This window comes from Nicotiana attenuata, chromosome 6 (assembly GCF_001879085.1).
Source record: "Nicotiana attenuata strain UT chromosome 6, NIATTr2, whole genome shotgun sequence".
Lineage (NCBI taxonomy): Eukaryota > Viridiplantae > Streptophyta > Magnoliopsida > Solanales > Solanaceae > Nicotiana > Nicotiana attenuata.
This window is the reverse complement of record NC_031994.1, coordinates 90,452,184-90,470,189: the sequence shown is the minus strand read 5'-3', so window position 1 is coordinate 90,470,189 and position 18,006 is coordinate 90,452,184. Positions and strand designations below refer to the sequence as shown.

The window sequence follows — 18,006 nt, the reverse complement described above, 5'->3', positions numbered from 1 at the left end:
ATCAGCTGCCTCTAGAATTATTATTTGAGGACCCAGCTTCAGCAGCAGTCCGAGCAGCAACCACAGTTCCGGAGCAGTCACAGAGGCCTCTTAAGAGGAAGAGGACTATCCCGAGAGCAGATGATGTCGTTATCCTGTTGGCAGACCCTCCGGAGGCTTCCTCCAATCAGCCACAGGATGCACCAGATCCACAGCCAGTCCAGGTCCAGTCCCAGGTCCCAGCAGTTGAGCGGCAAGAGACCGGGAATCAGTCTGAGGTTCCCGAGCATACCGAGGACCCGGGGACCACTCATGTTCCTAGGCATACGGACGAGGCTTAGGGAGTCTTCATATCCTTTCACTACTTTTTGGTGCTTATTTTTGCTTTAGTTGGCATTGGGGACAATGCCAGCTTTTATTTGAGGGGGTGCGCCCTACTTTTATCCATGGATGACTGTATATATAGATTGACTTAGTTTATGCTTTCTTTGATTTTTTCTTGGTCTGTATATAATCCTGCATTTAGTTACTTTTATCGTACTTTTTATCTTCTTTTTGGGTCTGTATATAAAGTTACGTTATTGTATATATTCATCCCCTATTGTATATTCTAATCCCCTATTGTAAATATTCATTCTATTTTCTATTTTTGCAAAAAAATTTCGTTTTTAGCTTCTTATATAAGCTCGTAGCCTTTTGTTTCATTTTGGACATTTTTAATAAGCCTTTGGTTTTCTTAATGCCACAGTTCTTTCCAAAGGTAGAATTTTGTGTGAACCGGGTGGCTCGTCCCAATGATAGATGGCGTGACAACCTTCTTAAGGGTTTGAGTCCGTTTTTGTTTTTGTTTTTGGTAGTTGTAGTTAAGGGTACCTCAAGCAAAGCTTCACTTGGGCCTAGCACATTTGCCTTTGATCCCATGGTCAAAGACAAGTAGTTATGTTTAGGATGGTAAAAGTAGTGACCTTGAGACTCTTGTGTTGACCAAACAAACATCATGTGGTCTTTCGGGACTATTGTGTGCTCAATCGTGTCTAAGGTTGTTGTGGGCCATCGACTCTAAGTCTTTAGCAATCCTTGAGTGTGTGTGGTGAGAAATCGAATTTTGAGTCCAAATCCCGAGGTAATGGTTTAGAACTTGCCCTGAATGTTTGTTGAGGCGAAATTTTGAGTGAAAATTCGACTTGAGAGGTGATTATAAGTTGAACAATTCCATAGCCTACCAATGAGATAATCCTTAGCTAACCCTTTTGAGCCTTAAACCTTTTTCTTTCAAGAACCAATGTTACAAGCCTATACCCATTCTAAATTCTGCCCGTTCTTGGCACCCAAATCTTCCCTTGAGTGATGGAAAAGTCTAAGTTTGGGTGGAGAGACAAGAAAGGAAACAAAGTGGTAAAAGGTACAAAAGCAAAAGAAAAAGAAGGCAATGAAAAGAAAGAAAAAAAAAGACAAAAAGAAAGCATAATGTGAACAAGAATAAAAAGGGATTCAAGGAAAAACAAAAGTGAAAAAGGTGTGAAAAAAGTAGAAAAAGGAGAAATGTTTTGAATTGCATAAGAAATAGTGACAATGAGTCTCTCTAACCCCTTGAAAGGAAGTGAAATACTCAAAAGAGTCAAGAGAACTATGCCAAAATGAATCAAAAGAAGTTCTTTAGGGAAGATGGAACCCATATAGACCAACAACTTTTCCTACCCTCAACCAAAAGCCTTCACATTGACTCCACAAAAGCCCTATATGATCTTGAGTCGGATGACGCTCGCATTAGTGGTTACTTACATGAGGGTCAAGCATATGGTACTTAGAGCCGGACTTGTGACCTTTCCTTGAGAGAGACGAGTGAACTCCCATTAACCTAGGGTTGTGTGCTTATACTCTAAAAGGTGAGGTTTGCTTAGGGAGAGTTGAGGATGTATGAGTTTGGGTTCCACAGCGACCAAAGTAATTGAGAGAGTTCTGTGATGTAATGAGTCAATTCTTGATACTCTTGTGTCACATTTGATCCGTAGTTTTCAAGGTTTAAATGTTGTTAATGATCTATTTGTATTGAGGGCAATTGTTAGTCCCAATTGATGCTTGTTGAGGTTACTTTAGGTCAGCTGGAATTACTTGGATTTTCCTTTAAGGGGTGGGTCTTACTTCGTTTGCTTGAGAAGGAGTAGGTATGGAAGTAAGTCCTAGCCGAGATGTGCCATTGATTGTGAAAGGCGCCCAAAGCTCAAATAAGACAACTTTATTTGTTCCAAAAATCTCGAGGTTGGAAGTTCGCTCCAGTGTTCCAAGCCCAAGGTTATATGTACTTGGAGGCCACCCCGTCAAAAGGGAGAAGCAGGGAGGTACGAAAGGTATAGCTGAGCCGATCGTAATCAAACCTGCCATGCAACCCCCTTTAACCAACACAAAAACCACTCCTTGGAACTACAGCAAAACGGTAATGACCTACAAAGGCAAGGAAATCATAGAGGAAGTGGGGAAACTGGAGGTTTGACTCGATCAGGGAGATGTTACTCTCCAGAAGACTTGAGGAAGGCCAAGAAAATTAGAGAAGGCCATTTGCCAATAAAGAATCCAGTCACTGAAGCAGACGCAGAAGAGTTTTTGAAAAAGATGAAAGTTCAAGATTACTCAATCATTGACCAGCTAAGAAAGACTCCCGCTAAAATCTCTCTACTATCTCTGCTCCTACATTCCAAAGAGCATGCCGGTGTACTAATCAAGGTCCTGAACGAGACACATATCTCAGAGAAGACCACAGTGAATCAGTTAGAGAAGATGGCAAACAGATTTTTTGAGGTGAACAGAATCTCCTTTAGTGATGATGAACTTCCCGAGGAGGGAGCCGGGCACAATAGGGCTTTGAACTTGATGGTCAAATGTGAGGGTCATTATGTAAAGCGAGTCATGGTCGATGGAGGCTTAAGTGTAGATGTATGCCCTCTCTCTACCTTGCAAAGCATGAAGATCGATACATACAGAATCCGACCCAGCAATGTTCGCATTCGGGCTTTTGATGGCTTAGCAAGAGATACCATTGGGGAGATCAACCTCACCATGACGATTGGGCCAGTTGACTTTGAGATTGTCTTCCAAGTAGTGGACATGGCCACTTCTTATAACTTTCTTCTTGGAAGGCCATGGATCCATACGGCCCGAGCTGTGTGATAAGTTAGGATTGTAACATGTTTTATACCCCTACTTGCCTATGCTTTGATCATGTATTTGTACAAAATAGTCCCAAAAGGCTCACAGTTTGTGCTTGTTTGCAGGTTTGATCAACAAAGTGACGAAATGTCAAAGATCGGCTCAAAAAGGAGCAAAACCTGTTCAAGTATCAAAGACCAAGAAATCTAAGGGAAGAAGGCCTAGTGCGGACGGTGTAAATTAGTATGCGGCCGCACTAGGAGATTCAGAGAGTTGGCAAACTAGGCTTAAGGGCAATGCGGCCGCGGTACATATCTCGCGGTCAGCGGTGAAGGCTCCGCGACCGCATGTCAATTTTGTGCGGTCCGCAGAATAGAGATTCGGAGAGTTGAAGTTTTCAGAGTCCACACCCATGCGGTCCGCGGTCGTCTTTGCGCGGACCGCGCCAGCTTCCTCCGCGGCCGTGGTGCATTTTACGCGGTCCGCGGAGCCCAACTTCAGAGAACTAAAATTTAGAATTTCAAGAGCCTAGTGCGGCCGCGGTCCATTTTGCGCGGCCCGCACTGACACCGCGGGGGTATTTTTGTCCAGTTTTTCCAGCCTAGTATAAATAGGACATTTTACCATTTTTAGGTTATCTGTTATATTCAGAACACAGCTGCGCTCGTGAGAACAACTTTTGTAGCCATTTTTGGCATCTTAGCTTCAAATTAACGATAGATTCTTGCAATTTAATTTAGTATTTAGTTATTATGTCTTGTTCTTCATCTATTTCTTCAGTTTCTCTTCCAAGCATGTGTAGCTAAACCCTTTAGCTAGGGTTGTGGCTCAACCCTAGTGTGGGTAATTGATGGGTGTTGCCATCTAGGGTTAGATTGACTATGGGTGTTTGCTATTTGGGTTGATTTTATGTTTTAATTTAGAACTGGTGGTTGCAAATACTGATTCAATCTTTCTGGGTTTAACTTTTCTTGAGAAAGAGAGTCTATGACCCCAAAATTGACCCAACAAGGAATTGGGATGGACTCATGAGAAATGATAGTCCCAATTAATGGGTTAAATCTCGAGAGAGTAATCACCCTACTTGAACCCTATTTGCTTGTCCTAATTTGCCTACCCATTTGGTCTCGAGAGAGTCAATTGGGCAAAATCACTCTCTCTACCGAGAGGTGTGAGAGTTGATAAAATTGTGCAATGGTTATAGCATAAGCTCCAATTATGTCAATCGAACCTTAGTAACATCTACCCGTCAATTAGCCACCTAGGTGATGTCACGACCCTAGTGCCTTTCTTCTCATTAGATACAATTGTAGCAATTATCTCGTAGCATAATCTAGTTTCAATTAGTAGTTTGATAATAGTAGTTTATAATTGAAAAAACCCAAAAATGTTAGAAGTGACATTTAGAACAATTACACGACTCTAGTCTAGATAGATACCCAGCTCCAATTTCTAGCTCTCTAAGGAATTCGATCCCGACCCTCATATCGGGTAAAAGCTATTGCGACCCTCTCTTCCTACTTTATAATAGTGTGGAGTTGGCAGCGATCACTGTGCTATCCACCTTGCATCAGATGCTCAAATTCGAACATGACAGGCAAGAAATTATTGTTCACAGAGAAGACGAGTCTTCCATTCATAAAGACCTGTTAATCCCCTGTATTGAGGCCAAGGAAGGGTTTGAGTCCATTGTCTATCAGGTTTTTTAAGTGGTTGTTGTGGACCATGTCGAGGAAGGAAAGCCCATTCTGCATCCTCGTCTTTCCGCCACATCTATAATGGTGGCTGCAGTTATGATGAGACAAGGTTATGAGCCAGGAAAAGGCTTGGGGGCATCATAGCAAGGAATTTCAGAGCCTATTTCTCCGTTCGGTAACCAGGGTACTTTTGGCTTAGGCTTCAGGCAAACACAAGCAGACGAAAACAAAGCCAAACACCACAAAAAGCATGGATAGGTCTTGCAACAGCCTATCCCTCATATTTTCTACACTTTTGTCAAGCCACGACTCCGAGAGGGTCAAAATTCCTCGGCGCATGCAAACATTGGTGCAATTTGCCATGGCCTCAGCCAAATGTTTTCTAAAGTGAATATGATCCAAGCTGGTGAAGGCACTAGTCGTGCCGATATGCAACTAATTGACCCAGACACCATGCTCACCAACTGGGAAGCAACTCCTCTCCCCACAAGGAAGGAGTCTTGGTAGTTTGCTTTTGCAGCTTCTTTTTTGTATTTTGGGTTACTTTCAGGGTTGTAATCCAAACATCTCGGTATGATTGTTTTGTTTTGATGTTAACCCTTCTATCCTTTCGAATTCAATGAAATGTAGTTCAGTTCCCTATTAAGTTTTCTATCTTTTCCTTTTCCTAATTCCTGTCATTTTATTTCCATTTCAGTTTTGTTAATGCCGACTTTAATAACATGACATGCATGCGGAATTCACGCCCAGATCTTAAAAAGCTGTCTAATATCGAAATAATGCATCAAGAGGTTGAATATGATGAAGATGAGGTTGTTAAGGAAATAAAAAGAGAGTTGGAACAATTTTAAAACAAGCCTAAGCCAAACCTCAATGAAACTGAACCGATTAATATCGGAAGTCCTGAAGAAGTTAGAGAAACGAAGATAAGCATTCACACTGAACAAAAACCCAGAGATGCCTTGATTCAACTTTTATTTGAATACAGAGATGTGTTTGCTTGGTCTTACGATGATATGCCGGGTTTAAGTGCTGATCTGGTGGTTCATAAGCTTCCTACATATCCTGGTTTTCCACCAGTCCAACAAAAGCAACGAAAATTTAAAACAGACATGAGTGACAAAATCAAAGAGGAAATAATGAAGCAACTGAGCGCCAATGTGGTCAGAGCTGTCTGATACACCACCTGGGTGGCAAATGTTGTGCCTGTGCCAAAGAAGGATGGAAAAACTAGAGTTTGTATCGACTATAGGGACCTGAACAAAGCAAGTCCAAAGAATAATTTTCCCTTGCCAAATATCCACATTCTTGTAGATAATTGCGCAAAACATAAGATACTATCGTTCGTGGATTGTTATGCTAGGTACCACCAAATTCTAATGGATGAGGATGATGCAGAAAAGACCACTTTCACCGTGCCATGGGGTACTTATTGTTACAGAGTCATGCCATTCGATTTAAAGAATGCAGGGGCAACCTACATGAGGGCCATGACCACATTTTTCACGACATGATGCACAAGGAGATTGAATTATATGTCGATGATGTCATCATAAAATCAAAGACACAAGCTGATCACGTGTGTGATTTGAAAAAGTTCTTCGAAGGTGTGACCTTAAGCTTAATCTAGCCTAGTGTGCATTTGGGGTTCCATCTAGGAAACTCCTCGGTTTTATAGTCAGCCGAAGAGGCATCGAATTAGATCCATCTAAGGTAAAGTCCAATCGAGATCTACCACCCCTGAAGAACAAAAAGGAAGTCATGAGTTTTCTCGGGAGGTTGAACTACATCAGTAGGTTCATTGCTCAGCTCACAACCACGTGCGAGCCCATCTTTAAGTTGCTGAAAAAGGATGTCGCTATCAGGTGGACAGACGATTGCCAAAAAGCTTTTGACAGGATCAAAGATTATCTGTCAAAACCCCCTGTACTGGTCCCGCTTGAACCTGGTAGGCCACTTATTTGAGGATATCTATCGGTGATGGATAATTCCTTTGGATGCGTTCTGGGGCAACATGATGCAACAGGCAAAAAGGAACATGCAATCTATTATTTGAGCAAGAAGTTCACCAATTATGAGGTTAAGTACACCCTTTTAGAAAGGACATGTTGTGCCTTGACTTGGGTCGCTCAGAAGCTGAGACATTATCTTTTGGCCTACACTACTTACCTCATATCCAGAATGGATCCTTTGAAGTACATCTTCCAAAAGCCAATGCCCACTGGCAGGCTCGCAAAATGGCAAATCCTGCTCACAGAGTTTGACATCGTCTATGTCACTCGCACCGCGATGAAAGCACATGCTTTGGCAGATCATTTAGCAGAGAATCCAGTTGATAATGAGTACATGCCACATAGCACATACTTCCCAGACGAAGAGGTCAACTCAATAGAGGAAGTGGTTCCAGACGATCACCCTGTATGGAAAATATATTTTGATGGGCTGTCAATATCAAAGGAGTTGGGATCGGGGCAATCCTCATCTCACCTATTGGACATCATTACCCTGCAACGGCCCGACTTCGGTTCTTCTGTACCAATAATACGGCAGAATATGAAGCTTGTATCATGGGTTTGAAAATGGCCATCGATTTGGATGTGCGTGAACTATTGGTTATGGGAGATTTCGACTTGCTTATTCGGCAAGCCCAGGGCGAATGGGAGACTCGAGACATCAAGCTTATTCCATACAGACAATGTGTGCAAGACTTGAGCGAAAGATTCAAATCTATCGAGTTTAGGTACATTCCCAGTTTTCACAACGAGCTAGCCGATGCCTTGGCTACTTTAGCCTCGTTGCCCCCTTATCCAGGCAACACTCATATTGATCCACTAGAAATCCAAGTTCGGAATCAACACGGTTACTGCAATACAATTGAGACAGAACCAGATGGCGAACCATGGTATCATGACATAAAACGATTCCTGAAAACAAGAGAATATCCATAGCATGCCAAAGGAGATCAAAAAAGAACTATAAGGCGGCTCGCCAGTGGTTGCTTCTTGAATGGGGAAATTCTGTACAAGAGGACCCCAAATTTAAACTTGTTGAGATGCATAGATGCTACAGAAGCAGAGCAGATCATGAGTGAAGTGCATTCGGGGGTATGCGGACCTCACATGAATGGATATGTTTTGGCGAAGAAGATTCTGCGGGCAGGGTATTATTGGCTTACTATGGAGCGAGATTGCTTCAGTTTTGTTCGCAAGTGTCACCAATGCCAGATTCATGGTGACCTGATTCACTCGCCTCCTTCGGAGTTGCATCCCATGTCCTCTCCTTGGCCTTTCGTTGCTTGGGGAATGGATGTTATTGGGCCAATCGAGCCAAAGGCTTCAAATGGGCATAGATTCATTTTGGTTGCAATTGATTACTTCACCAAGTGGGTGGAGGCCGTCACTTTCAAAGCAGTCACCAAGAAAGCAGTGGTAGACTTTGTCCATTCCAACATCATCTGTCGCTTTGGTATCCCAAAGACCATTATCACTGACAATGCAGCCAATCTAAATAGTCATTTGATGAAGGAGGTATGCGAACAATTTAAAATCATGTATCGTCATTCTACCCCTTACCGGCCAAAAGCTAATGGAGCCGTTGAAGCGGCGAACAAGAACATCAAGAAGATTCTTAGGAAGATGATCCAAGGTTCCAGGCAATGGCATGAAAAGTTGCCTTTTGCTCTTTTAGGATACCGCACGACTGTTCCCACATCTGTTGGTGCAACTCCGTATCTGCTTGTATATGGAACTGAAGCTGTAATACCCGCTGAAGTCGAAATTCCCTCTCTCCGAATTATTGTGGAATCAGAGATTGAAGACACTGAGTGGGTCAAGACCCGATTAGAACAACTGATGTTGATCGATGAAAAACGGCTAGCAGCAGTGTGTTTCGGCCAGTTATATCAGCAAAGAATGGCACGCGCTTACAATAAGAAAGTGCGCCCAAGGCAATTTGAGGTAGGCCAGCTAGTTTTAAAACGCATCCTTCCACACCAGGTACAAGCTAAAGGAAAGTTCGCCCCGAACTGGCAAGGACCCTACATCATCAAGAAAGTGTTACCAAAAGGGGCCTTGCACTTGGTAGATGAAGAAGGACGGGTACCAGACATGACTATTAATGCAGATGCAGTCAAAAGATATTATGTCTGATATATACCCACTGTAGAATTTTCACGCATTGATTTTCTCAGATTGAAGTGACGAAGGCTATCATTTGCTCACTATTCCAAATAGGTGTCACCCTTCTGTTAATCCTTTTGAGCCGTATTTGTCTTCCTTGTTTCTCACTTTTTGGAACCTGTGTACTTGTAAAAAAAAGCCAAACAACAAATCTCTGAGTCATTGAACTACGCCCGACCTGATTCCGAAAGGATACGTAGGCAGCCTTACCCTAGGTTCGGTCCCATCAGAACAAATAATCCATATTCCCAATACTCCAAAACTGGGGTAGAAGTTTATTTTATTTCACGATTTTTCTGTAAAAATGGTTCCAAAAGTTGTAATTCAGTTCAAGGTTCATTTCGCCTTTTTACCTTTCAAGAACTTCTGATCGATGTTTTCTTTTTGAGAATGTTTGAAGTCCCCATGCCAAAGGCGTTGGGTAACCTCCCTCATGCAGTATCTTAGTCAAAAAAAGAAGAAAAAAAAGAAAAAAAAGAAAAAAGAAATGAGAGTCTTATCAGTGAAAACCCGTACGGGCACTATAAGGCGACAGTGAGCAGAGAAATGAGAGAGTCTTATTGGTGAAAACCCAGATGGGCACCATAAGGCGACGGTTAGTAGAGAAATGAGAGAGGTTAGTTAGCGAAAACCTGCAAAAGGCGCTACTAGCCGAATGAGGGTCTTTGATTCTCCGGCATGAGCACAACCAAGACAAATTCAAGATGAATGTTTGCGGCGNAAGTCTCCTTTATTTAATTTTCCCCGAAAGGGACACTATTTTTGTTTTAAACACAGTTTCTTTTTTTCACTTTTCAATTTATTATTCTGTTTTTTACCCATAATTTTTCTTTGAGTCCCTTTCGGTCTAATCCTGCATCAAAAGCGAAGCAAAGAAATGGCTGCAAAACTAGCTACAATTCCCCCGTAATATCGAGCATAATTTGGGGCATATATGGCATTGACGAAGGCACGAATCCATCTGAGATCTCATTTGATAAAGCGAACAAAGTGTTTCAAAGAAACTGAAAAGTCGCATGAGCAAGACCCGCTTCATGAGAAAAGTTGATAAGCACTACGGACACAAACTGATACTGGGTGCAAAACAACTGAGTTCGATTTTAAAGAAAAATTGTGTTGCCTTAGAGACAAGGGTAGCGGCACCATGGACATCTGGGTATGAAACAGTTGGGGGCAGCATTGGAAAGCCAAGGCCTCCAGAAAATGATACAAAGCAGCCGAGCATCTCTGTACCACGCTGACAGAATCATTCTTCGACAGCAGTGGCCGTGAATAAAACTACTCAGGGCATCAAGGCCACTAACCAACCACCACTTTGAAAACTCACAAATTTTCTTTGTTTGAAGCAGGAACAAAGCAGTGCAGAATATCGATCCTAAAGGAACGAGTGTCACCAAACATAAGCTCCTTAGAATCCCCACTATTGTACACACCTGCCATTTTCGTAGCTTAACTCAGGTAGAATCCTTTCGCCTAGGGGGATCAAGCTCATAGTTCCGAGTAGAAGTACTCTTTGCTCAGGGTGTTTTACGCAGCTTAACTCAGGTAGAATCCTTTCGCCTAGGGGGATCCAGCTCATGGTTCTGGGTAGAAGTACTCTTCGCTCAGGGTGTTTTACGCAGCTTAACTCAGGTAGAATCCTTTCGCCTAGGGAGATCCAGCTCATGTTTCCGGGTAAAAGTACTCTTCGCTCAGGGTGTTTTACGCAGCTTAACTCAGGTGGAATCCTTTCGGGGGATCCAGCTCATGTTTCCAGGTAGAAATACTCTTCGCTCAGGGTGTTTTACACAGCTTAACTCAGGTAGAATCCTTTCGCCTAGGGGGATCCAGCTCATGTTTCCGGGTAGACGTACTCTTCGCTCAGGGTGTTTTACACAGCTTAACTCAGGAAGAATCATTTTGCCTAGGGTGATCCAGCTCATAGTTCCGAGTAGAAGTACTCTTCGCTCAGGTTGTTTTACGCAGCTTAACTCAGGTAGAATTCTTTCGCCTAGGGGGATCCAGCTTATAGTTTTCGAGTAGAAGTACTCTTCGCTCAGGGTGTTTTACGCAGCTTAACTCAGGTAGAATCCTTTTGCCTACGGGGATCCAGCTCATAGTTTCCGAGTAGAAGTACTCTTCGCTCAGGTTGTTTTACACAGCTTAACTCAGGTAGAATCCTTTCGCCTAGGGGGATCCAGCTCATAGTTTCCGAGTAGAAGTACTCTTCGCTCAGGGTGTTTTATGTAGCTTAACTCAAGCAGAATCCTTTCGCCTAGGGGGATCCAGCTCATAGTTCCGATTAGAAGTACTCTTCGCTCAGGGTGTTTTACGTAGCTTAACTCAGGTGGAACCTTTTTCACCTAGAGGGATTCAACACTTTATCAATAATACATGGTGCTAACACCTGATTCTATTTACTTCCACTAAGATAGGGTGCCAGCCCCTGGTTACATTTCCCTTCTGTAGTACGAGAACCGATCCCTGGTTGCACAATCATTCATTACCAAAATTTTATCTCTTTTATCTAGTTTATACTACTGTTTCTGTCTGCCTTTCAATAAATTAGATTGTTTATAGCTTTCACTAATAACTCAGAAAATTTCCTAGTCCAAACTGGGGCAGAAAATTTTTGTTCGTTTTGTTCGTCTTTGATGGCTTTGCAGGCCTCGCCGCAGAGCACAGGTTATGACGATCGAAGCTTGCAGTTTCAGTTATCATCAGAAGGACGATCACAGGATAGTTTGGGTTTAACTTTGACAACGTGTCGGCAACTCAACTTCTCAAGTTTCATTTTCTCAAAATTCTGATCCAGAAAGCAAGCATCGAGGTTGATTCATAATCTCTTCTTTAAAGAGAATCAAGATCCAGTCTAAGGTCAACATAAAAGAGCAAGTCAAGAATCAAGATTTGACTCCAGAAGACACGTAGATAGGAATTTTGTACTCTTAGTTTGTAGACATATGTAGTGCTCTTCTCTTTTTCTTTTGATGTAAGAAGCAGTAACAGTAAGAGTAACAGCAACAGCAGTCTTAACTCCAGTGTCTGGTAGTCCCAGCTACCAAATTTTTCCAGAACTACATTGACCTGATTCCTTTACAGCCAAGGATATGTAGGCAACCTTGGAAGCAAGGTTCGGTCACCCCTTTTTCAAAACGCTTTCATTAGAGTCATAGGTGAGCAAAAGTTAGTCATGGCATTCACTATCTTTGCACGAAAACTCTTCATGTTCTCGAGCAAAGAGGGGCAGCTGTAAATGCCTAATTTTTGTTCTTTCTTTTACATTATAGTTTTGAATAATTATTTTTGTATGTGTTTGGAGATTTTAAAATTAGACTTTTATTTTAATTAATTCATTAGAGGGAAAAGGGATTGGATTCGTATATTTTAATTAACGCCCTGGTCCACGTGTCCTTGAGAAATTCCCGCTCTTTCTTGATTGACTTCGAGATTGTGCTGCCTTCGATGTAGGTCGTGCCAGGCCTTCGATTAGCTTCCTCGAGGTGGGCTTAGTCGGATCCGACCTCCACCTCGAGTTTCCCGGACTCGAACCTGTAGCCCGATTTAAGACTCGAAAATCATGCTCACTGTATACAACAGTATTCAAAAGCAGAGAGTAAATTTTGATCTTTTTGATTTATTAAAATTAATAAAAATTACAGTAAGAAGGGGGGCATAAAATCGTACCTCGAGAAGACTTGAAAGAAGAAAAGAAAAAAAAGAATGGTAGAAGAGCTGAGAGGCAACGTGGGCGCAATGTCGATAGCATGGGCTACCGATAGGGGTGTACATAAAAATCAGAAAAATCGAACCAAACCGAAAACCAAACCAAATCGACCAAAAAAACCGATACTTTTTGGTTTGGTTTGGTTTGATTTTGGTTTTGAATTTTAAAAATCGATCAAATTCGGTTTGGTTTTGGTTTTTATCAGAAAAAATCGAAAAAAAACCGAACCAAACCGACTATAGAAGTGGCTATTTCAAATTTATCATTACACCTATATATATATATGTATATTTTTATACAAAGTTTCAAAAAATTTATGGTAAATGTTAATAGTTTGCACTTTTAGTATAGTTCTTTACCTTTACATTCCAGTTTGATTGGTAGTTTTCTTTTCTTAAGTGTAAGAATCCATTTCGTGTTAAAAATAATATATTTTTAGTTGAGTCCTTAAATTATTCATCACTATTTGATTTAATTATCATCAATATTTCTTGGTAAATAATAGATTTCTCAAAGGGCAATTGATTTGATAGTGTTACGTTGAAAATGTGGTCGCCGGAATATTTGTTTGGTAGTGTATAACTTATATTTAGTAAAAAACCGACAAATAACCGAAAAACCGAAAAACCGACATAAACCGAATAGAGAAAAAACCGACTTAATTGGTTTGGTTTGGTTCTAATATTTGAAAAACCGACTTACTTGGTTTGGTTTTTTTTTTGGGAAAAACCTATCCAAACCGAACCATGAACTCCCCTAGCTACTTTCAATTAAATTTAGGGCAAGTACTATCGGAATTGGCTCATTTTAATTGCTGGCCTTAGTAGCTGAGACTATTATGACAACCATTATGAACTATTCTTCAAAGCTAGTAGGATTGAGTGTAGATCTCACTTTTACTATGGTGGGACTTGGCAGTTTTGCCTTAGCTTTTTACATGATGAGAAAGAGTGAAGGACAGATACCACATCCTGGAGACACCAAATAGGGTCATTATGCTTTCTTTATGGCACCTCTACTATGTCCGGAGTTAGGATTTGAAATTAACACATTCNTACTTCGACTCTAGGGTGTTTACACAGTTTAACTCAGGTAGAATCCTTCGGCCTAGGGGATACCAGCTCATGTTCCGGGTAGAAGTACTCTTCGCTCAGGGTGTTTTACACAGCTTAACTCAGGAAGAATCCTTTCGCCTAGGGGGATCCAGCTCATAGTTCCGAGTAGAAGTACTCTTCGCTCAGGTTGTTTCACGCAGCTTAACTCAGGTAGAATCCTTTCGCCAGGGGTTCCGAATAGAAGTACTCTTCGCTCAGGGTGTTTTTCGCAGCTTAACTCAAGTAGAATCCTTTCGCCTAGGGGGATCCAGCTCATAGTTCCGAGTAGAAGTACTCTTTGCTCAGGGTGTTTTTCACAGCTTAACTCAGGTAGAATCCTTTCGCCTAGGGGGATCCAGCTCATAGTTCCGGGTAGAAGTACTCTTCGCTCAGGGTGTTTTACATAGCTTAACTCAGGAAGAATCCTTTCGCCTAGGGGGATCCAGCTCATAGTTCCGAGTAGAAGTACTCTTCGCTCAGGGTGTTTTACGTCGCTTAATTTAGGTCGAACCTTTTTCACCTAGAGGGATCCAACACTTTATCAATACTACATGGTGCTAACACCTGATTCTATTTCCTTCCAGTAACATAGGGTGCCAGCCCCTAGTTACATGTCCCTTCAGTGGTACAGGAACCGATCCCTGGTTGAACAATCATTCGTTAGCAAATTTAATCTCTTTTAGCTAGTTTATACTACTATTTCTGTCTGCCTTTCAATAAATTAGATAGTTTACAGCTTTTGCTGATAACTCACAAAATTTTCCTAGTCCAAAGTGGGGCAGAAAATTTTTGTTCATTTTGTTCATTTTTGATGGCTTTGCAGGCCTCGCCGCAGAGCACAGGTTATGATGATCGAAGCTTGCAGTTTCAGTTATCATCAGAAGGACGGTCACAGGATAGTTTGGGTTTAACTTTGACAACGTGTCGGCACCACAACTTCTCAAGTTTCATCTTCTCAAAATTCTGATCCAGAAAGCAAGCAATCGAGATTGAGTCATAATCTCTTCTTTAAAGAGAATCAAGATCCAGTCTAAGGTCAACACAAGAGAGCAAGACAAGAATCAAGATTTGACTCCAGAAGACACGTAGATAGGAATTTTGTACTCTTAGTTTGCAGACATATGTAGTGCTCTTATCTTTTTCTTTTGATGTAAGAAGCAGTAACAGTAAGAGTAACAGCAACAGCAATAGCAGCAAGAGTCTTAACTCCAGTGCCTGGTAGTCCCAGCTACCAAATTTTTCAGAACTACACTGACCTGATTCCTTTATAACCAAGGATATGTAGGCAACCTCGGAAGCAAGTTTCGGTCACCTTTTTTTTTCAAAAAAAATTGCTTCCATTGGAGTAATATGTGAGCAAAAATTAGATATGGCATTCACTTTTCTTTGCACAAAAACTCTTCATGTTCTCGAGCAAAGAGGGGCAGCTGTGAACACCTAATTTTTGCACTATTTTAACACCTCCTAAAGTTATTAGTATTTTGTTATTTTAATTGTTTTTCTCAAATTTTGTGTCTTTAATTGCATATTTTTATCATGAAAATATCAAAAAATAATAGTTCTTCCTTCATTTGTGCATTTTAGGAATCGACTAACTTTACAATTGGTGAATCAATCTAGTTAATTGATCATTTGAATAAGTTATTTAATTAATTTATTTGTTTGCGTAAATTTAATTTAATAAGTAGGATTAAGAAAGAAATTTGGCCAAATTTGAAAGAAAAAGTGGCCAAGAATGCAAGATAAAGGGCTTCCATTGAAAGGATGCAAAACTACGTAGTTTTGCCTCAAAACTACGTCGTTTCATTAAGTGAATCAAGATTTAATCTTAGCCACTCATCATCACATGATCCAACGGCCCTGATTAATCTCCCACCCTAGGTATTTAAAGCCTAGTTTGGCCAAATTTTGCCCCCATTTTTGCTTTATTTCACTTTCTTCTTCCCCTCTCCTCACTCTCTCATCACTCTCTCTTCTCTCCGCCCAGCGCCGCCCACCGCCGCCCATCGCCGCTGGCCGGAAATTGCCGCCGGCGGAGGCAACCCTCCAATCCACCCCAAAATTTCACCATCTCTTCCCCTCTTCCTCCTCTTTCTACCTATACCACTCATATCATCCAAATCTCCACCAATCTCCATAGATCTACAAAAATATGAATAACCCTAGCCGCCATCTACCACCTCCAAACTCCGAAAATTTTACACCACCAGCCTCCTCTTCTCCCCCTCTTTCCGTATCTCCAACTCAAAATCTCAAAAAACCCAACGACCATAGGCAGCCACCTCCACTGCCGATGTCCCGCCGCTGCCGTTTGGCCGTGTCACTGCCGCCCCTCACCCGCTGCCTCTCGTTTCTCTCCTCAAACCGGCCCCGAGCAAGGTTGTGTCGTTGATATCATTGAAATCGGACTCGAATTCGTCGGAGTTTTTGGTTTCAAGAATATCAACAATAGAAGCTTGCTCGAAGTCGTACCACTGCCTATCGTCATTTCCCGGATGCTCGAGTATATGGTAAAATCGTAATCCTCTACCATGTTATTAATTTTCTATTTTTTGGGGGTTTTAGTTAGAATTAGTTTCTGTCTTGTTTCTTTTATTTAATCCATTTCTGATTATGTTTGTCTAGTTGGTTTTGTTAAATCGCTTCAGCGATAGCATGTGTTCTGTTTTGCTTTAATAGTTAATTTTTGTTTGCTCATGTTGGTTCATAGTACGTGTTGAAGTTTAATTACATGTTCTAATACTTGGTTTAATTTGAATCAATAGGGTGATATTGGTATTGTTAAAATCTGAAATTTAGATATTTTTGTCATAAAATAGGGTACTAGTAGCTTGCTTTTTAGTAGGGTGGCTGAAATGACTCTTTGGCTCCTGCCATAGCAGATTTCAGGATGTCCTTTCACCTTTTGGACAGCCTTTAGCACACAAATTCAGCCCCTTTTTGGACAGATTTTTGGTGGACCAAAATCTGTCCAAAAAGTTGGCTTTTCTTTGCCTATTTAAGGGCTGCCCTTTCCTCATTTAAAAGGGGACTCCATCACACTTCCAGACAGATTTTAGAATTGCTTAAACACACAAAAACATAAAAAATTTCAGCAGTTGAACACATGAAAAGTAAGCTGAAAATCATGAGTTTTGGTTGAGTCTTAGATTGCAAAATATTTCAAAAAACATATAAGAGTCTTAGAGTTTGATTCTTGAGTTCCTTCTCCTAAAGAATCACTGCTGTTAGCGAGATTTCTGGGCTGTTTTAACACGGATTCACTGCTGGTTGTTGCTGTTTTTTCTGCTATTTCTGCCATTGTTTCTGCCCACCCCACTACTGTTTATTCTTTTGCTATCCAAGTAATCCTTTAAGACTCGTAATGTATATATTTTCAGTAATGGAAACAACTTGAACCTGCTGCACCATCTAAATGTGTTTGATGTGATGAATAATTTGACAACAAAAGAGCTTGTATGTTATTGTTATGTATCAAGCATGTAATAATGTGAATATAGTCCTTCATACTACTTGAATATTGAGTTGTAAGTTTTTGAATGTGATATATAAGTCGTTTATGGATTTCTAAGCATGTTTTCAAGCTATTGTATCCGAGTAGCAATACTAAGTATGCCATGAATGACTTTAGGTGTATAACACATAGCATGAGTTCGTTTTAGTTGCTGAAATTTCACTGCCAATATATGCTTCTAGGAATGCTGTAATAATATCTTTGTGAATCTGGCCATTTTGTCGGATTTGCAAAAGTGGCTATTTTTGTAAAGTGGGTGTTTATACAATTGTGACTATGTTGTCAGTGGTCATGAACGCAAACTAAGTAAAGAGCTAAGATTGTATCAAATGGCTAATCAGCTATTCATGCTGCCAGACGAAGAATCGAGCTTACAACTGCGAAGAACCTCATCTTAGACATTATTACTACATGCGATTTAACTCAAGTTAACTAGTCGAACGTAATGGAACTTGCTTCGAGGAATTAATTTTACCGAAACTAAACCAAAGAAGACCAAAAACACCATAGAAAAGCCAGAAAAACCATTTCCTGGAATGTAGGTAGTGGTTATGATCGATTCGATAGAAAGGAAGGAATAGTCTGTATTTTTCGTTGGGGATTTCCGGGAAAAAATCGTCGCATATTCCTCCGATTCCTTATAAAAGATATTCAGTCCGTTAGAATAGAAGTTAAAGAGGGTATTTATGCTCTT

General features: G+C 41.0%; 1 pseudogene; it reads left to right on the top strand.

Moving 5' to 3' along the window:
• On the top strand, nucleotides 7,388–14,765 carry LOC109228097 (annotated as a pseudogene).